The 20,017-nt window shown below is 41.4% G+C and overlaps 1 long non-coding RNA gene across 2 annotated transcripts in view; it reads right to left on the bottom strand.

Moving 5' to 3' along the window:
* Positions 1-7,334: 7,334 nt before the first annotated feature.
* The window catches only part of LOC106901152, a 49,234-nt gene continuing 36,551 nt past the window's right edge, over positions 7,335-20,017 (bottom strand). For both annotated transcript variants that reach the window (XR_001414258.1, XR_001414257.1), the window contains exon 3: positions 7,335-7,686. This is a non-coding gene — a long non-coding RNA (uncharacterized LOC106901152). The remainder of the gene's footprint in view (positions 7,687-20,017) is intronic.

The following is a 20,017-nucleotide window of genomic DNA, read 5'->3' on the forward strand; positions in this document are numbered from 1 at the left end:
AAAATGTGAGGTGCTCTTGGAAATTATTCACCCCAAGAAGTTCGGCAGCAGCTGAGCAGCGTCATCACACATTTTGGACAAAAGCACTTAAATTCTGCCTAGTCAATTACTGGAATTAGGCCTGATCAAATACACAAAAAAGGGAACATTTTCAGCTTTCAACAAAGACAGAAATGCCAGGACAGATGATGAACGTCCATAGTTTTTCCATGCCTGATGCATTAGCATGGGTCTGACGAGTGGGTTAAGAAAATAATACATCATACTTGTTTTCATTCAACGCCCCCTTTGGGAGACACTGTCTGCATCTCAAATAGCAAACCTAGTCTGTGGAAATTCCCAAGCCCTGTATCTATTTCCCTGCTGTTAAAACTGGAGACCTGTGAGACACCAGTCTGTGGAAGGTGGAAAGGAAAACATTGACTTCCCTGTCCTTAATTTGATATGAGGTCAGAACAGAGCTGGAAAGTGCACCCACATCTAAGGTCTTCAAAGATCTCCCTCATCCAACTGTTTCGACACTCACCGTTTGTGTCTCAGACCATGGTCTCAGTTGGTTCAGCTCCAGGTGTTTCACCAAAAACCACAAGATTTCTCTGTATTTAAATTTTAAACAGCTCAATGTGCTAAAGTTTACATAGATGACATTTTGATCTGGCTATGTATTTATACAGCAAAAAGCATGACAGATGGCTCAGAACAACTTGTGAAAAAGCCCAGCTTGATGGGCTAACACTAAATAAACAAAACAAGAAGTTAAGTTTAGACAGATGAAAAAAGGGAGGAAAAGTTGATACAGGAAGATATGCAGAGAGGGTTTGCAAAAACATCCAAAGAGCAGGGTGTGGAAGTGATGGCCAAATGCCTGAGACACATTAGAGACACTAAAAAGAGCTGAGCATCAGTGCACTCACACAGAAAAGAAGGTCCTGCTTGAGTCAGGCCTATAAAGGCCTTGTGTATTTATTATGGGAAGCATAATCACAAGGCAGGCTCAGGACGACAGTAATTCATACAGCTTTTAGGCCTGAGCTGGCTCATGTGCTACTGGTCCAGAACCTGAGCACACTGCGCTGGCAGCATCCTGCAGCAGATATCTTAGGCAATGCCAGCATTTCTTTTTAAGCAGAACAGACCTTCTAAGTGTATAACAATATGACAGTAAAATATTATCCTCATTTTAAACATGGTCTGTAGATGTCACTGTGCTATAGGAAGACATGCATTAGCCGCAATTATCCAATGTGGTGATATTAGGACAGCAGTTTATACAATCCATCCATCTGAATTTCCAGACTGGATTTTCCAGGTGAGACTGCAGAGGGTCTCTCTCTGTTCCTGCCGTGGAAACCGGGCCACTGCCCAGCAGAGACTGCAAAAGCAGGGAAGGCAGCAGGGGGGCGAAGCAGATGGAAGCTGGCTCCAGACACACTGCCGGGGCTGGGAGAGCAGTCTCCCCTTCAGCAGTTGTTTAGGGATGCTGATGTTTAGTATCTAAAGCTCTCAACTAAACCAGGTTGCCACTGTGTACTTAATGAGAAGATATACTATAAACACTGTACTCTTCTGGGTGCCTCAAAGAATTTAGTGTCCAGGCAGCCTGATTTCTCCTGGCTCTGACATCAAAAAGACCAAAAAAGAAAAGATGCATTTGTAATCTGGAGCACGAACAGATTTACGGTAAGGCTCCTCTGCAGTCATATTGATATGCGTCTGCAGCACACACACACCTTCTTCATCCGTTTGGGTGCCAGTACCAATGCCACCACTAGCCAGGCTTGGGGTATGGTTTATGCACACAGCACCCCGCAAGTTTTCCAGTCTGGCCTGGAGCTTATGGTCCAGCACTTGGGTGGCTTTCAGCAGCAGCCAAAATTAAAGCTACCCCAGGTCTGCCTACAGACCCTGCAACCATAGCCTTCCAGTGAAGACGGCCCTGTGGACTCATTTGAAGTTGCACACTGAGTCTTATTTGGGATCCCAGGGCTGAGCTTTCAAGAGGAGAAAAGGTAGGATGGAGCAACAGCAGCAGATGTTCCTGACTTCCACTGGAAACTTTCAGCTGCCTGCTGAGCTCTTGCTCAAGAGCACAGTGTGACAAGACATGGGCACTGTGAGTCCACTTCTTCTCTTATGGACTCTAATTTGGAAAAGCATATCTTAATTTCAATTTGTGCCAGTGTGACAAGACAATGAGACTTAGGGGTCAGAATCTCACTTGCCCTACATCAGTATTGCTGATACATCGATATTGACCCACATTCGCTTTTACCTACCTAACTCCTGGCCATGATGCCAGTCCAACTGCAGCAGCCCAAAACTCAGAAAACACCACAGCATAAGCTGACTAAACAAGCCCTGCCAGCCTGATGCTGCTACTTAGCCTGGTTCAAACTTGCATTATACCTATCCTAGGGTACTGCAGTCGTTCCTGTGGCTGCTGTTTAGAAGTAGAGGTAATGCAATCTAAAGGCATTATTATGTTAGGTTTGGTATCAACCTCCTTTTACAGTCATTGTGCTTTGTGCTGGAGTTAAATATGGAAAAAATGTACTGTAGCATAGATTTTGTCTGGAATGTGAGGGAAAAGGTGTAAAAATGGGACATTTCTATGGAAATAGAACCTTCTGGACAATATTTTTCAGACGATTCTACACATAGTTCTGCATCCCTTTTTTAATGGCACTGAATTGACTGGTGGTAATCTTGAATCATTCATTAACCACAATTTTCTGTCCTGCTATTGACCTGCTGTAATGTAATTGCAGCCATGCGAGTGTCATCTCCAGAAGGTCCCTCTGTGAGGAAAAAAAAATATCACAGAAGTGTCTCCCATCCATCTTGATTGTAATTGTGAACAGAAGGCTCCGCAAAGTCACACAGTCTGGGTTTGTTTCCACTGACTCACGGCTGCCTCTGGGAATGCTGAGCAAATGCAGCTGCTGAGATGTCTTTTAAACCGCTTGGTTGCAGGTTGATCATAATTGCTATCAGAGAGCCAAGGGATACAGAGCTTTTATGCAGAGTTCATATACAATATGTTTAGTAGCCCAAGGGAAAGATTTCTGCCCAGTGATTTTCTCTGCACATCTGCTCACTTACCGCCTTTTTTTTTTGCATACCTATTGCTATTGCCAAATACTATTTCTCCTGAAAAAAAGAAATTAAGGAATCTCAGCAATGCCACAGAACCAGATCGCTCATTGACACTGTGTCATTCAAGGAGGGAGGAAAAAGAAGAATCGAAGCTGTGATTCCCCTTTTTGCTTGCTTGCTTGTTTGTTTGCTTGCTTAGTTGTACCTGTAAGAACAAAAGGCAGAGCACTTGCTGATCCCAGATTCAGCAGTGCTATGAAAACAGATAGCTCCACATTGATAAAACTGTTAGGTGAGTTAGTGCCATTACCTTTGTTTTGAAGCCTCATATGGTTTCAGACACTTCTACATCATTCTGGAACAGAACACAGAACTCAGGGGTCATTCCTCTAACACAATATATGCGTCTTTGCCACTGGTAAGACATTTGCTATGAAATACCAATGAAAACCAAAACACAAAGGGGTGCCAGGAGGGAGAACCCTGGCAGCGTCATTTTCATTTCTTGTATTATTACAAAGTTCATTCAATTTACTTAAATTTCATTATTTTTGTATTAAACATCATGGATATAAAAGATTAACATGTTACCCATGCTACTCTAGTCTTGTCTTCATTTTTAAAAGAAAATTTGTCTCTGTGACCCTGCAATCACTGTAAAATATAATTGACACATAACTAAAGTACTGTCTTTTGGTCATGTGTTGTCATTATACAACAATCCTTAACTCAGCTACAGGGATGTTTTAACTACATTGACTCATACAGTAGAGATTACAAGCTAAAATTCAAATAGAAAAATTTGAAGGCACTTCATGTAAGAAGTATGAAGTAGAAAGGAAGGATAAAGAATAGGAAAAGAAAGGAAGTGTAAAGAAGGATGCCGTTGGTCCCATGAGTATTGCAAATCCTTTTGCATTTTCAGGAGGCCAGGAAAATTCTGCCCCAGAAAACTCCACCACAAAGAAGTAGTTCTGCGTGCTCAGAAATATAGGATATGGCCTTAGCAGTCTTAGCTGCACATGAAAATGAGTATCATCAGAGCACAATACACAGCAAAGACACCGTTTCCACCCAAGATAGATTAATTGGCATGTAAGCATCAAACCATTTGCATCAAGTCACTGTGGAACACCTCGACTCACAACTGAGGAAAATCAGATGGGATTTTCAGTGGTTTTCTAGTTTCAGCCATTGGTAGGAAGGGGATCCAGGGAGTTCTGGGCTTTACACTGCATTGTTGTCATGACTTGGATCATCCCTAAAAACATTACCCTGGACTTGCACAGATTGCAGAACAGGGCTTGACAGAACCTCCAAGAAAGAGATGGACTACCTGCTTGCCAGGTCAGACCCAGGCCTCCTCCAGCTCTATGATGTTGCAGCCTGTCAGGCAAAATGAGACAGAAAGCTATGGCTGTGACATGACAAGCAGGGAGAAATTAACTCAGATAAAAATAATGCATAATTCAGATGTCGGTCTTTTTGGACACAGAGTGAATTACTCTGTTAGTTATACGTTCCTGTCAGTTGATGGACACCAGCCTGTGAGCCAGACACAAATGTTTAAATATGGAGATAGAGCTCCTTTAAACCAGCACCTGAATGACCTTTGCTGAACTGCAGTACCACAGAAGGTTGCATACATCCATCTAACTAGTATTATAAAAGGCTGAACAATTTTAATGTTGCTTTTCCCGCTAGTAAAACAGTCAGGTTTAGAGCCTCAAGAATAAACTTGACCTCTTCTTTCACACACTGGTAACTAAAGAGAGGATCTCCAGAGGGCTCCTTCCTAACACTTGTCTTTTTAACCCCTGTCATGTGTAAGAGTTTGTTGTAGGCTTAAAGAAATCAAAGTGCAAAGTATACTGTATTTCACCAAACACTGGTAGTATTGCTAAGAAACTTAGCAATTCTTTTCTCAACCTGGAGCCTAAAAAATAAATGACTAAATTTCTATACTGGCCTGCACTGTAGGTGCTTAATATTAGAAAAAGAGCATTTATAAAATGGCAGCCAGTTGTCAGTCCTTTACATTTGACTGCAGAAACCCTTTCTTCAAAGTCATATTTGGTGGCAATCTTGTTCCTTAAATGTCCATTTGGAATGGAAATCTACTGGCTACTTTGTCTCACAGTCTGATCACAGCTGCTTAGACTATAAGGTACATTAAATTTAAGTGAAGTATGTAATGCACAATGCTTCACCAAAGTGTGTAGCGGTACCAGCTCATTAGAAGATTGTTCAAATTCGATACAGATTTGACAAAAGGACATTATAACATGAAAATAATGGTTATTAGTGCTGGCTTGACAGCAGAAAAGTATTAATTGGCGAACCTCTGAATACCTGTAGAATATGGAGTCCTAACAACCAACAAGTGCCAAGTTATTTTAAAGATTCATTAACTATTAGACATAGAGGGATTATTTCACCTTTAATAATTTTTCTAGTTAGTTTTTGCATCACTAACTTTGGGGTCTGTACCCATAAAATGCTGAAAGCCTTCATCTCCCTGGACTAGAATAGCTTTGGTCTATAACCAGAAGAGGACATGAGTCCTGGCAGATTACACATCATGGTGATCGTGGAGCTTTCCTGGAGATACATGGGCCTCACAGAGAAGCTCTGGATGCAGCCAGTGGGAGTAGCTGGGTACCTCTGCACACAGCAGTTTGAAAGAGCTGTCTCGTGAGGCAACAAGAGAGGTCAAGTCAACAAACCTGCCTTACAGTCACCTAGAAAGTAGACTGAAGACGAGGGAAGTATCAGACGCAGCCTCTTCAGACTGCTGGACATGGGCTGTCTTGTCCTTTGTATATCGTCTATTTATAGAGGGAAAAGCAGTAGCAAGGAGCTACCAGGCCTAGGGTCCTTCCCATGGAGGTCAAGGCTCTCAGCACACCACTGCTGGGATGCCCAGCATGGCAAAGGGACAGCCTTCATCACAAGGCACGATGAAAACAGGTTATACCAGACTGTGGCCAGGGGCAGGTTCTGATTTCAACAGGTCTTTTGACTGAAGTAGGTTTATCTGGTTTTGACCAAAAGCAGGAACTGCAAGATTTCTTTCCAAAACTGAGCAGATGTCACTCATTAAAGTCTGCAGGGCTTGGCTGCTTCATCTATTTACACAAGAATTCAGTAATTAGACTTACAGCTAAGATGCACGAGACCTCATTCAGTTGTATTCTCCCCTTCAGGGGGTTTTAGCCTCCTCTGTGCCACTTTCACAGAGGTTGTAAAGTGAAGGCCTAGGTGTACAGGTTGTCATTGCTTTTAAAATGAGAATGCAACGTGGACAGGTGAAAGGCTGATTTTGCTTGAAGCCAACAGGAGCCGGCAGTCCCAACTACAGGACCTGTCAGCCTGTCAGACAGCCTCTGGGAGGGAATTAGCTCAGAGGGAAATTGTGTTCCTTCAGAAAAGCAATGTTCTGTTAAAAGTCTTGTTTTCTTTTAATCAAAAATAGACTCTTCAAAACTCGTTATCAATTGGATAAGCAGTGGATAACCTGCAACTCAGCTAAAAAGAAATAGCATCTGTCATCGCTGGACCAAGCAGGCATGACAATGGAGAGGATGAGTAGAGCAACTTCCTCCATCGACTAAACCAATAAAACTGCATAATGCGAACATGGACTGAGATGAGAACATCTCATCTTTGGAGATTTCTCCACTAGTACATGATCATCCTTTCCCCATGGCTCAAGCGCTCCAGCCCCTAACCAGCTTGGGACTCCTCCACTGAACTCTCTCCAGCTCACTGAGGTCCTTCTTGTGCTGGGTTAGCACAGGGGACAACTGGACCCAGTATTCTGGATGTGATCTGATAAGTCACATCCCTCAATCGACTGGTTTGTGCAGCCCAGGAGACAGCTGGCTATTTCCGCCCCACCCTTCCTCTCCAACTTGGGCTGCTGCAGGGGTTCTTCCTTCCCAGGGGCAGCACTGGGCATTTCTCCTTTCATATAGTGTCCACCATAACTGTCCACTAGATAAATGGTTGAACTGTACAACCATGAATGACAAGACCAGGTTGAAATTGCTTTACATCATCATCCTTTTTGCCTTATATTATTGATATAATATCAATATAAATCTATTAAAATAATTCCAAGTTTATTAGAAATAGCTAGCAGAAATCAATTTCCATGTTTATAAACACTGATTAATTTTTCTGTACATACATATACCTTCATAACATCCCTCAATTTCTTTGAAGCAGCACATAAGCAATACAGTTGGCATGCCACAATGTGTCACTCTCCCCTTTGGTGTACCTAACAAATTTACCAGTGGCAGAAGAGCCTCTTGGCCTCCCAAAGGTGATGCAGGAAGAGTCGTTCTCCAGGATTTTGTCATTGTAGTCATATTTTCCATCTAAGAGCATAGCACATGTTTAGAGAAATTGAAACCCATTTTCCATCGTCTTACACTAACCTCTACAAGATGTTCTCCAACCCCAGCTATGCTGTTCCAGAGAGCTAGGCGATGTGAACTCCGTCTCTCTTCATAGCACAATAAGGTCTGAGATACCACTTCCTAAAGGGTAGTGATCTTAGCTGGCATAAATTCAGTAATTTTCCTGGACAAAAGAAAAAAAAGCCAGTGATCAATTATCGAATTATGTTAACCAAACTCAGTCCCCACAGACATCTCACTAAAATCCCCTTAAAAGGAGGACATGAGCAAAGGTATCTCTTCAGCAAAATTGTATTTGGCATCACCTAGAAGCACATACCGAACACTGCTAGCAACTATGTCTTATATGACAAGATTTGGAAAGAGTAAAATTATTACATAAGAGGAAGCTCAAATATTTGAAATTCTACACACTCTGAGTGAGGCTTCTTCTAGTCTGGTATCCGGTATCAGAGGTGTCACCTTAAGAAAAGCTAATTAAAAGCAAAGCAATTACACATGTTTCTTTCACAATACCTCTCTTTCTAGTAATTTAGAGTTTAGGAATATGCTGAGCTGGAGTTTACTTTTGGATCAGGATACTTAACAGGCACTGATAAGCCACTTATGAATTTGTCCTTATTAAGTCATGGATATTTGTGGTTTCTGTAACTTCCTATTGGAATAAGTTCCACAGTTTAGCTGAGCTTTAGATATGTGAAAAAAGATTCACCCATAGCATTAATACAGAACCCTGCTGTCCACAGTAAAATTAAAGTAAAACTTCTCCTTAAAAAAGAAACATAATCTAATACTGCAATTTTTTGTAATACTTTCCTTCTTTTTATGATGTGGATAACTGACCATGTTTTATAATGCCAAAAATGGAAAATGTGGCAGTGAGTGTGTAATTTCTCTCTTTGCCTTTTGTGCTTGATACAGCTCACAGGCACATTTGTTTCTTTCTAGTTGGAAAGTATCTAGTTGGAAAGAGGCATCCAGATGGAAGAGGGTCTTGCAGTCAAGTCACTGGGGGCTGTGGCCAGCCGATGGCCAAGCAGAGGAGTAACCTGCTGCAAAAGCAGCAGAGACCCTAGCAGATAATCAGCCACTGCAGACGCAGTATCAAGCCGAAGCTGCTGAAATGTTACTATAAATGCAGCACCATGCAAAAACCATCTGACTTGTTTCCATATCTAGCTTAGATCTGCACGCAATTTGGCTGGTTTTATGTGACACAGACTCCGATAAACATCCTGCAGAAGCTCAGCCAGATCTCATTTCCCCACCCCATGGGCTTATCAGTGAACTCAACGGTTCCTTCACTTTTCCATCCCAAGCAGTTGATACAACTCGGGGATGCTCAGGACTGGGACATCCCAGTGCCAGATGATCCAGTACAGGGTAAGCATATCCACATGGTCCTATCTGGGTAAATCCCAGCACTCAGGGCTGCCCAAGTCAGTGACCCATGGTGTGGGACATTGCTGTGCAGGGACAACCCACAGCTCCAGCCGAGCCGCTGCAGGGCAGTGCCCACCATGCCCCATCTGGGCTGGCTACTTGGAAAATACTGAAGCATCTCCCAGTGCACACACAGGCTGGATTTAAGTGTTTCCATTAAGCAGGAGAACCCCATTCCCCACACAGCGGGCAATTGGATGTATATGATCCTGTCAGAAAGGGCAGGCTCAAACCATTCAAAAAGAGTAGGAGGCAGAAATTTTAACCTTTGTGCCTTCTGCTACTGACTTTAGGTGCGGGCTTTGGCTTGTGCTGTAGACCTCACCTGGACCTGAAGAATCAAAGCAAATCTGAAGAAAATATGGTTCAGAAATGCTAAGATTGTAAAATGTCCGTTTCTGGCAGTTTTTGCTTTGTGTTCACAAGATCGTATCATTTAACATACTTCTAAGTTGTGATAGAGAAGAATTTGTCTTTGGAAAACCTGTAATTTGCTTGGAATAAGCAAAATACTAATTTATAAGATAAACTGATGGAACTGAACAGCTAATTTTTAGTTCAGGCACTGATTTAAGCAGTCTGTGAAGATTTCTTGATCTGACTCGATCCAAACTGTAGACAGAATTGCTCCTAGTTTGCTGAGCTCTGGTCTTTTCTGTTTTTGTGGCATGTGTGGTTTATTGTTATTTCAAATATTTTTTGTTAAATATGGAGAATACTGAGGCAGAATTTTCTTCCCGCTGGCACATGACACATAGCAGTTAAATCTGGTAAAAGGAATGTGTACGTACGGCGAGCAATCCATAGGAGGTCAGTGACAGATGTAGAGATGAGTGTTCAAAATGCATACACAAAACATTCATGAAGTTATGCCAATTAAATTATTGCACTAATTAGAATGAAAAGTGAGCCAAGAAGAACTGGTCAGAAGAGCAAGTGGTTGGTTACCATTGTTATTTTCTGCAGTTCTTCTGTTACAAAATTCACATGAAAAGAAAGTACTTGTAACTTCAATTCCCCAGCTTACTTGTATGAGACCTCAAACTCCTGCAACAATTAAAGAAAACAAATTGATTTTTCTTAGGGTTGGACCAAAAGAGCCAGGTGCAGCAAGGGTCTGGGCATGTTCTTGTGTCTCTCATTGTTCTGGTATTGGCAATGTGCACAGGTAGCACAGGGCTCTGCCATGGATGGCGCAGCCGTGTTGCCGTTACCTGATGGCTCAGCATTTCATCTGGGGACTGAGCAGAGCTAGATGTAGGAGTCTGGAACTCAAACCAACTCACTGTCAGCATTATACAGCCTGAGCACATTCTGATGTCTTGTGGTCTTTAACGGAAAAGCTTTGGAGCTTGTCCTTGACATAAATGAACATTATCACCATTCCAGGAGTAAGGCATAGAGACAAGGGATGGACTTTGGTTGAGAGGAAGCTGGTGGCTGAGATAAGATCGAAACAGGGAATCTCTGAGGCAACGGTGCCCCCTTTCACTGTTTCAGAAACATTTTCAGCTCTGAGGGCAGCTCTGAGCTTGACCTGCCAGGTCATCCTTCTGTCCTCAATACTTGGATCTTACATCACTGCTTGAGCCTATTATTAAAATTGCAATGCCAGAAGGAAAATTTTAAAAATAATCTTCTGGATTTTCACATTCTTTATGTCTTTGGATTGAAGGAAAGGTAATGAAAGTACCAGACACAGATGCATTATTCAGCAAAGTGACTGCTACATCATAGAGACCCAGGCCAGGGTTTGTGAACCACAATGGAAATAAGTGGACATAGATTAACTTAGGCTGTTCTTCCTCAGCATGCTTGGTCACCATGCCAGACCTTTACCATTGCACAGGACATAGCGATGATAGTTGTCCTACAAGGCTACCTATCTGTATGCAATAAAAGTGTTTATTTTAAGGATTGCAGGACTGATCCAATGGAAACCACAAGTCTCTTTGGTTTCTTTCATAAGTAGTGCCAGAGAGCAGGAAGGAACTGAGAATGCCTCAGTAGAAGACAAGTCCAATTTATCTCTGCTGATCAAGCATATCTTGTTTCTAAATGAGAGAGGGTTTCCTCAGATCACTGGGAGCTTGTGAAAAGTCTAGAAATAAACGTGGATACTTTTCAATAATCTTTTTACATAAGAGTAAGTAGGGCAGAAACACCACTAGATACTTGGTGAAATAATAACATTAATCTTTTTGTGGTAAATGGCATCAAATATCAAGGTTGGTTTTATCAATAAAATTCTCTTTTGCATTCAGTGCAGTAATTTATTGCATCCTTTGACAACATGAGTGCCTTAGTCTTGGCTCATGTGCAATATGTTTTAGTTTTAATGTGTGTTTATGTATGTAGATCCAGAATTTTCCATTCATATGGTATTGAAAACACCTCTTCGACTTTACAAATAAGAATGTTGAGAATATTGTCTGCAGTCAGGTAATAACTCAATTTATAATAGCTATGGCACAATCTGAAGAAGTCTACTGACAGTTTTCAAATAGCTGATCGTAATGATCACATCCTAGATTCTGAAAAGTCCACAGAAATCCTCTTACCCTCACACAAGTAACCAGAGTGTTCTTCACACCCACATGTACGGTAACAATATTTTTGGTGTAAACAAGTTCCTGGACAAGTGCAAATAAGTACAAACTGTACTTAAGTCTTTGCTCTGAACTCTGGTCAATAGAACATTACTAGCACAACAGTTTACAACTGTTACTCCTCCCAGTGTGGCCAAAGCAATTCTATTAGAAGACACGCTGAGAATAGCAATGATTTAGCAGATAGCCAAGATAACCAAGTTATTTTCAGTTTGGTGCTAAATATAGAAGTTCTAACCCATTTGGTGTACCAAACAGAGCAGGTGAAGTAGTTAAATGTTTTATTATTCAAATCAGAATGAAAAGATTTCCAATTAACACCATTTACTTTTAGTATTTCAATGTGAAAATGAAACAATATCCCTTTCCAATAGATTTGGATGAGTTTGGTTGTTTCATTTTCTATGTGCTATGTAGTTTTTAATCTATCCTAGCATAAATATAGGTGTCTAATATCCTTTTCTTGGGTTTGTAGGAGCACTTACCTCTTTAGACTGTAATGTAGTCAACCATATCTTCTTCAGTCTTTTAGCTTATATTAATTCATTATGTGTGATTAAGCTTTGTAGAAATAATTTGTAATTGAATTGGCAGCACAGAAACTGAGTGTAAAGAAAATTTGGCAAAGTGCCCATTTTAGTATACTAATTCTGCCAAGTGAGTTGATAATAAGATTGAACTGGATTTGAAAGATTAGAGAGACTTGGCTTAGAAGGACATGAAGGTTAGTTCCATGTCATTTTTCAGCTGTTTAAAGGGAGCCAGTATTTGAATTTTTGTCTGTACTTTTGTGATGAACTCTTTCTATAATCATCCATGGGAAAGAGGGTGCCAAAATTAAAAATTAAATAAAAATAGCAAATTATTTATTTCCATTACCTTTGGATGCCGAAATTGATCCACACAGTCCCAAGGTTTATTAGCTCAGAAGCTTCTGTGTCAGGGCTTGCCAGATAACTGATCGGGTGACCTACATGCTACAAGAACATATTCAGACTGCTCAACTTTAAATGTTTTTATTTTGTGCTGCAGACTGTAGACAGAAGAGCATGTCAAAATTAAATCAAAGGGGTCACTGAGATCTGCCTTGTTACTTTTTTCACTGATTTTGCAGGAGCTGTTTCTGTCTGTTTAAACTGCAAGACAGTCTGCAGAAAGGGTTGAAAATTTAAGTGACTGCCCACAGAAAGAAGTAACCAAGAAAAACAGACAAACACAACCCTGATGTAATCAGCAGCCTTCTCAGGCCATCAGGTTTGTCTGTTTGATGGATGATCAAGCCCTGTTTGTAGCTTCTAATGCCTGTTTCATATTTATCATTCATAAATAAAAAAGTCTTGGCAAATTCAAATATTTTGCAAACGTTCTGCAATTTTGTTAAGACAGATGAAGAAAATCACTTTCTGAGTTTGTTTGTTTAAAGCCACATTATTATAAGACATTGCATGCACCCTGTTAAAAATGTCTTGCTGTTAGTCCATAATTGCATCTTTATATATCTACAGTTTTTCTCTGCACCTGTTGCACCCAGGTTAAACATTTCTATAATAGACCCAAAGCAATGCATGAAAGTGAAGAACTGGGGCTGTCAGCCCAGTACATCCAGACATACAGTTAAGGTGGATCAGACTTTTTCAGTTAAAGGTTTGGAGATAGAAATTGTGGAAAGTCATTTTGTGACCAGTTCAGCCTAAAACATGGCAGTCAGTTAAGTGATCCTTGAAATTCATGTCTGGTTTGGGTCCTGATCGCATATGGCTGGAAGAAGACCTCCAACAGAGACTGGGTGCTATTCCATGAAAGCTTTGTGCTCTGCATGCTTCAGAGCACTGATGTGCTCTGCATCAGTGAAAGAAAACTGATACTTCCCATTAACAATCAAAATCTTGTTAGAAGGACAAGAATCAGCTCTGTGTCTTGAAACTAGGAGAAAGTTTCTGTAATTGCTTTGTAAGACATTGTTATCTTGCAGAAAGAGGACTAGTTCTCTGCTTTCCACTTTCTCCTGCCCTTCCTTGGCTCTAATTAGAACAATGCTTTAAGTAGGTATCACCCAGCAGAACCATCTCCTTCTAATGTGGCTCGGAATTCAGTAAATCTGGATGTTGAGGGAAGAGAATAAAAGAGTTGGGAGTTCTGGGAGCTGCTGGATAATCAGTCTCTTCCCCCTTTCAGATGCTACATAATGCTCCTGCCCTGCTCCCCTGCCAGGCAGAGATCCAGGTGTGCACGGGAAGGAGAACAAACCTGAATTACGGCAGTCAATGACCTGAGATGCAGAGGTGTGGAACACAGGCCAGCAGCAGCTGTGTTTTCCCTCCAGAAGCCTCCTGGTCCTTTCTGTCGGCCCCATGTCCTGGCATGACCCAGCCCAGAACTCGCAGCCATCGCACAGCCTGGTTCCCACTGAGCAGAGCAGGGCAAGCTTAACACCTTAGCTCCCATTTCTCTGACCAGATGACTGGACTCAAAGGCAAGCCACCTGGAGGGAGCATGTATCTGTCCAGTGCATGTTTCAAGGAGAAGGCTTTGCTGCTCTTACCTTTGCTGGTGATTCAAGCCTGTACACCTTGGTATGAGCTGGACTAGGGGACTTGAATCAGGGATTCCCTTTTCTAAATTGTGGCAGAGGGACTGTAAGCGCTCGTGAGAAAGAAAAAGCATGGCCAACAGGGCAGTAACGTTGTAAAGCTCCTCTGTCAAACCTGCCAGAGGCATCCATACTGCTTTGTAACTAGCTTTCTTGTCTCTGGAAAACACATCCAGTAAGCAAGGGTTGTGGGTATATTCCAGCCGTGGCCTTGATGCCAGCTGTCACCTCTGCACAGACCTCCTTGAGGTTTCCTTAGGTGAGTCACGACTAAACTTCTGGCTGGGAAAAGCTACCCAGTTACTAAAGCACAAAGCACAGGAAAAGGGCAAAGGACAAACAAAAGCCTCCTTTGAGCTTCTAGCACAGAGAAGGTGCAAGGTCGATGTGTTTCACCACCATTCGCTAATATGTATTGAATTTACAAAAGAAAGACCACAAAAACATGACTTAGAAATAGAGTTTAATGATCTGCATTTTGGTCATGGACATATTTTGCAATCATAATAAATCTTAAAAAAGATTAATATATCTGCTGTTCAAGATGGAGCACAGTTGTAGAAAAAGGTACAAAATATTTTATTCATAAGTCTAGCAAGACTGGGAACTCAATCCGATTGACTGCGCTGACCTACTTTTCATGAATACCTGATCTCACCTAGCTGTGCTGGTTGTCTCATTACTGATAGTACAACAGGTGAACATGCATTTCTGGCCACTAAAACACGTTTTTTAGCTCCAGTGTTTTCTTCTTTGTGCTTTATTTTACTTCATTGCAGCAATAGAATGATTTTTTCCGTTTTTTTTAGGATCTGCTTTTGGTCAGACTTGCTAGCTTAGTGCTTCCTGAATCTAAAAACCTTTAGCATGAAGAAGCATTAAAATAATATTGTCTTTCTTGCAGCCTGGAATTGCAGCTAGATTAGCATCACTACAAATAATTTTAAAATAAACATTCTTGTTCACTGTATTATAAAACCATGTCCTGCTCATGATATATTCTTTCTGTTGCAGATTTCATATACTGTGATTCAATATCCCGAAGTGGAAATTTCCAATCATTGAAGACTTTTTAATATTAATTTATGGATACTCAAATTACTGCCACTTATTTAAAACCTGTTACAAAATGGATTTTGATGTTCTGCAGATATTTGTATAAAGATGAAACTGAATTTGACATTTCTCTCCATTTTTCTTTTTCTTCTTCTAAGTAAGAGGGCTTTTTTCTGTATATTTATTCCTCACTGAAACATAGCAGTCTCTCTTTTTTTTTTTTTTTTAAAGAGCAGCATGCTATGTGTTACATGCGCTAATGAATTGGCATTTATAAAGCAGAATGTATATGGTATCTAAGACGACTGCTGTGAAAATGCCTAAGTTGCTGCACTCTCTAAATAGAGCACAATTATGGCATACGGTTGGAGTGCTTTTATCTGTACTGCCACTGCAGGAAATTTAACTGTGTATGTGACCTGAATATTTAGAGCTCAATGGAAAATTCCATAAATGTAGTGTAGCTTCAGAGCACCTAACAGCTGTTACAAATATTATACCCATTATACGCCATTGCCAAATTATACATATGAAACCCCTCTCACATCCTGGGTGTATTCTGTCACTTGTATTGATGCAGTATTTTAAAAGTCCCTTTGAAAAATGCAGTGATTCTAGGTGCTAAGTAGCTTGCACAATAATTCAGTGGTAGTTTTTCCTGTCTGTATATTCATACTCCTTCCTGGCTGTGTACAGTTAATGTTCAAACCAGAAAATGCAGGAAGAAACTATATTATACGTGGATATTTACTGTGCGCTTTTGTTTGCTTAGCTTGATATACATGCTAAAAGCCACTACCTAACTAAGCAAACACAAAAGGAGAGGGAGCAACTCTTCACACTCTTAGAAGGTTTCTTATTATAGGGGGACGGCACAGAGATGTAATATATCCACGGACCCTTCCTTTCATTCTTAACTACAGGAGCATGCTGACACTCCAGAGCGTCTTCGTAGTAAGAACTGCAGAAACAACAAACAAGAGAGTTTGTAAGAGCAAAAGAGAGACTTTGCAAAGCATTATATTTGAAAAAGCACAGCATTTTAACCAAGATTGCACAAGTTGCAGGCTGGCTTCCTAACTAATGGTTCTTCCTGCCTCCTACTTATAGTTCGGTTCCTCCTGCTTTTATGCTGTTGGAACATGTCAAAAGACTCTTCGCTGTAGAGAGGAGAAAAGTGCTAAATGTGGTGCTCCCAGCTGCCGTTGACAGCCTGCTGCTGTGCGGCTGTGTAAAGGGAAAGGCAAGGAGCGCAAAGCGTTAGGTGACATCCACTTGGCTGTTCATGTGTGCCAGGCCCAATCTCAGTAACACAGAAGTATCAAAGTTCATGCAGAAATAACAGCAGTTTACCTACCTAAAACCAAGCTCTGTGTGGCAAATTTCTCTGTGGAGAGGACCCAGAAAGCTTACAAATTCCAACCCATAAATTCAGCCCACAGCTGAGCGGGACCAACACTGTCCACATCAGTCCTGACAGTGCTTGTCAGCTTGGTTTCATGGTTTTCCATAGGCACCACCATCTCAAGAGGCCATCTGTTCCAGCTCTCCCCTGTCCTTGCCCTTATAAAGTTGTTTTTTTACTCCTAATGTCTAACTTGAATCTTTCTTGCAGCAGTACATACCCATCACTATTTGTCCTAAAGCAGTAGCAACAGAGAACAGATTGTTCCCTTCCTCACTGCAGTACTGCCTCTGCATGTGGCTCCTCACAGTAACCCCTCATTAGTTTTAATACCAATCATATCAATCTATGCAATGGCAAGAGGAGGAGATTGCATGTGATGGTCTGTCAGTAAAAATGGGAGAAAGAGAAAGAGAGAAGAACTAATCGGCTGTCTAAATCAGGGTAATGGCAATCTGCCCCTGACAAATTAACAGTAGTCAGCGTACTGCAACATATAGATGTAGAGCTAAAATTAATCCTTGCTCCCATGGGAATGTTGCAACTCATGGGGATTCCCACAAGGAAATGATCCTTGATTACTCCTGAGCATCAGGAACATGATTATAGGAGACCCTTCTGAGGCCCAGCAACTGGCACTTGAAACTGAACGCTTTTAGGAAGACTTTTCTCAATCAAATCCTGTTAAACTAATAGGAATTTAAGGCAAACTCGTGTTTAAAAAAAGGTGATGAAAATCATTTTATTTATTGGTTTATAGTTTAGTACTGTGGCCACCTCAGGTTACAATAAGATTTCATCAGAAAAGCAGACCATTGAAGCCTCTGCTCTATTTTCCCTATCCCTGGATTCTTTTGAATAATGCAGAAGCATCAGAGCAGGTGAATGTCATTGACTGTCTCTGTTGCTGTAATACTTTGCAACTTCTTCAGGTCTCCACCAAATTCTCTAACTGACCACAAATGTCAAGTCCCATTTTAAGGATCAGAGTCAAAACAAAGGTAGCACTTAGAGAGCACCATCCCCCACAGCCATGCCAAAATAATGTAATCACATCCAGGAACCTTGTGGAGAACAGGTAATTCAGCCAAAGGTGAATTTGACCTCCAAAATTTTAATTGCAGAAGATACATATTTTCTGAGTGCTAAATGAGAATCAAGTTTTGGGTATGGCAGGGATGTTTAACCAAAAGGGTTTTGAAAAAAAATAATAAAAATAACTGTTTTTTAACATAGCAAAGACTCTCTATCACTGAAGACCTAAAATATCCCTGAACCCCTAGGTATGATTTGTAGTTGCCCTCATGCTCTTAGTAGCTTCCTCAGTTCTGTTAATTACATGATGTCATTAAAACTAAAGCAACTCATGCAACTTGCTGAAGCTGCATGTAATTAAAATGCAATGGAAATGCCCCCATGCAGGAACTTACTTGTAGTCATCCTCCCTTCAGGAGAGAACAGTATGTGGATGCACTGACAGAGAAAAGCAATCGCCCCATAAAAAAGACATCGAGGTGCTGGAGTGGGTCCAGAGAAGAGCAACAAAGCTGGTGAGGGGTCTGGAGCACAAGTCTTATGAGGAGAGGCTGAGGGAGCTGGGGTTATTCAGCCTGGAGAAGAGGAGGCTGAGGGGAGACCTTATTGCTCTCTACAACTACCTGAAAGGAGGGTGTAGAGAGGTCGGGGTCGGTCTTTTCTCCCAAGCCACAGGCGACAGGACTAGAGGAAATGGCCTCAAGCTACGCCAGGGGAGGTTCAGGCTGGATATTAGGAAAAATTTTTTCACCGAAAGGGTTATCAGACATTGGAATGGGCTGCCCAGGGAGGAGGGTGATGCACCATCCCTGGAGGGGTTCAAAAGACGGGTTGATGTAGTGCTGGGAGATACGGTTTAGAGACGGTGTTGCTTTTTGTTTGCTGTGTGGGTATTTATTTTTGTCAAAATTAGGTTGACAGTTGGACAAGATGATCTTTAAGGTCCCTTCCAACCTAGAGGATTCTGTGATTCTGTGTGATTCTTGCACAGAGGGAGTGCTGCTGGTGGTGCAGGGACTGAGAGCAAGACAAGGATCTGCTGCTTCCCGTTGCTCACAGCATCCCTGGGGTGCCATGGGAAAGGAGACCAAGAGCGCCACAGCTGTACGCACACAGAGAAACCTTCAGTTGCATAAACAAAGCTGGTAACTCCCTGTCCCCCAGCACACTGGGTACATACAAACCTCTCAAGGGGGCTCATGGGCAGCTGGAAATCTGTCCATCCCCTCTTGTGGTCTCAGGGGTGTAGAGAGCCTGAGCCAGGTCCCAGCGTGGGCCTGGGAAGAAGGCATCGTGCCAGCCTCAGCTTTGGGTTAAGGAAAACCTTAGTGGCTTCTGAGAGATTATTTGTACTCACTGGGGTTGTAATTTAAAGGCCCAGATCTCTTCCAGTCCAAACCAATCAACGTCATCTGTCATCTACTTATTTCTAATTTACAGTAGTAATGTCATCTCTCATAGGACTTAAATGACTTTTCCTAACTTTACTATTACTACTTTTAAATAATAATAACAATTTTGCAACTGACTGTGTTAATTCATATGCAAAAAAGAAATGTTAAACATTTTCAATATCAGGCGTATTATTGTCTTTTTTATCACACTAAGTTAACAGTTACACTCTCTAAAGAAATCAAATACAAATGCTACTATTACAGTGCAAAACATGCAAAAACATCACAGGTTTTCCTGGATTAATATTTTGGCTTTACCTAGCATTTATGACAAAACGTTTTGCAATGTCGTACCCTGCTGGTATCTTTTCTTCTGAGGCAACCCTGCTGACTTCACCCAGAGTCACTGGAAGTCATAGAAACACAGGATGGTTTAGGTCAGAAGGGACCTTCAAAGACTATCTAGTCCAAGCCCTCTTCCATGAGCATGGACATCTTTCACTAGACCAGGTTGCTCAAATCCCCATCCAACCTGACCTTGAACACTTCGAGGGATGGGACATTCACAGCTTCTCTGGGCAACCCGTTCCAGTGCCTCACCACCCTCATAGTGAAAAAATTCTTCCTTATATCCATTAGTAGAATCAAAACCAGACACTCCAGAAACCTGACCCTCAGCAATGACATTGTTAGTTAGCATTATCCTTCAGGAAGGCTGGAGCACTCTTTGCCAATTCTTCCAGTTTAAATGCAAATCTTTTAAAAGCCTACGTCCTGGATTCATGGGACAGGGAATAAAGCATTTACAAGGAAAAAGAAGTTTACAGGATTAATGGTTGTGGAGAAAAGTTTAGAAAATGGAAACTATAGTGGACTGAAATACCACAACACAGACAAAAATTATTCAAATATTATTTTAAAGCCTTTCTAATTTTAAAACCAACCTGAAAATTTTACATCTC

The sequence above is a fragment of the Calidris pugnax genome, unplaced genomic scaffold, assembly GCF_001431845.1.
Source record: "Calidris pugnax isolate Ruff unplaced genomic scaffold, ASM143184v1 scaffold44, whole genome shotgun sequence".
NCBI classification, from domain to species: domain Eukaryota; kingdom Metazoa; phylum Chordata; class Aves; order Charadriiformes; family Scolopacidae; genus Calidris; species Calidris pugnax.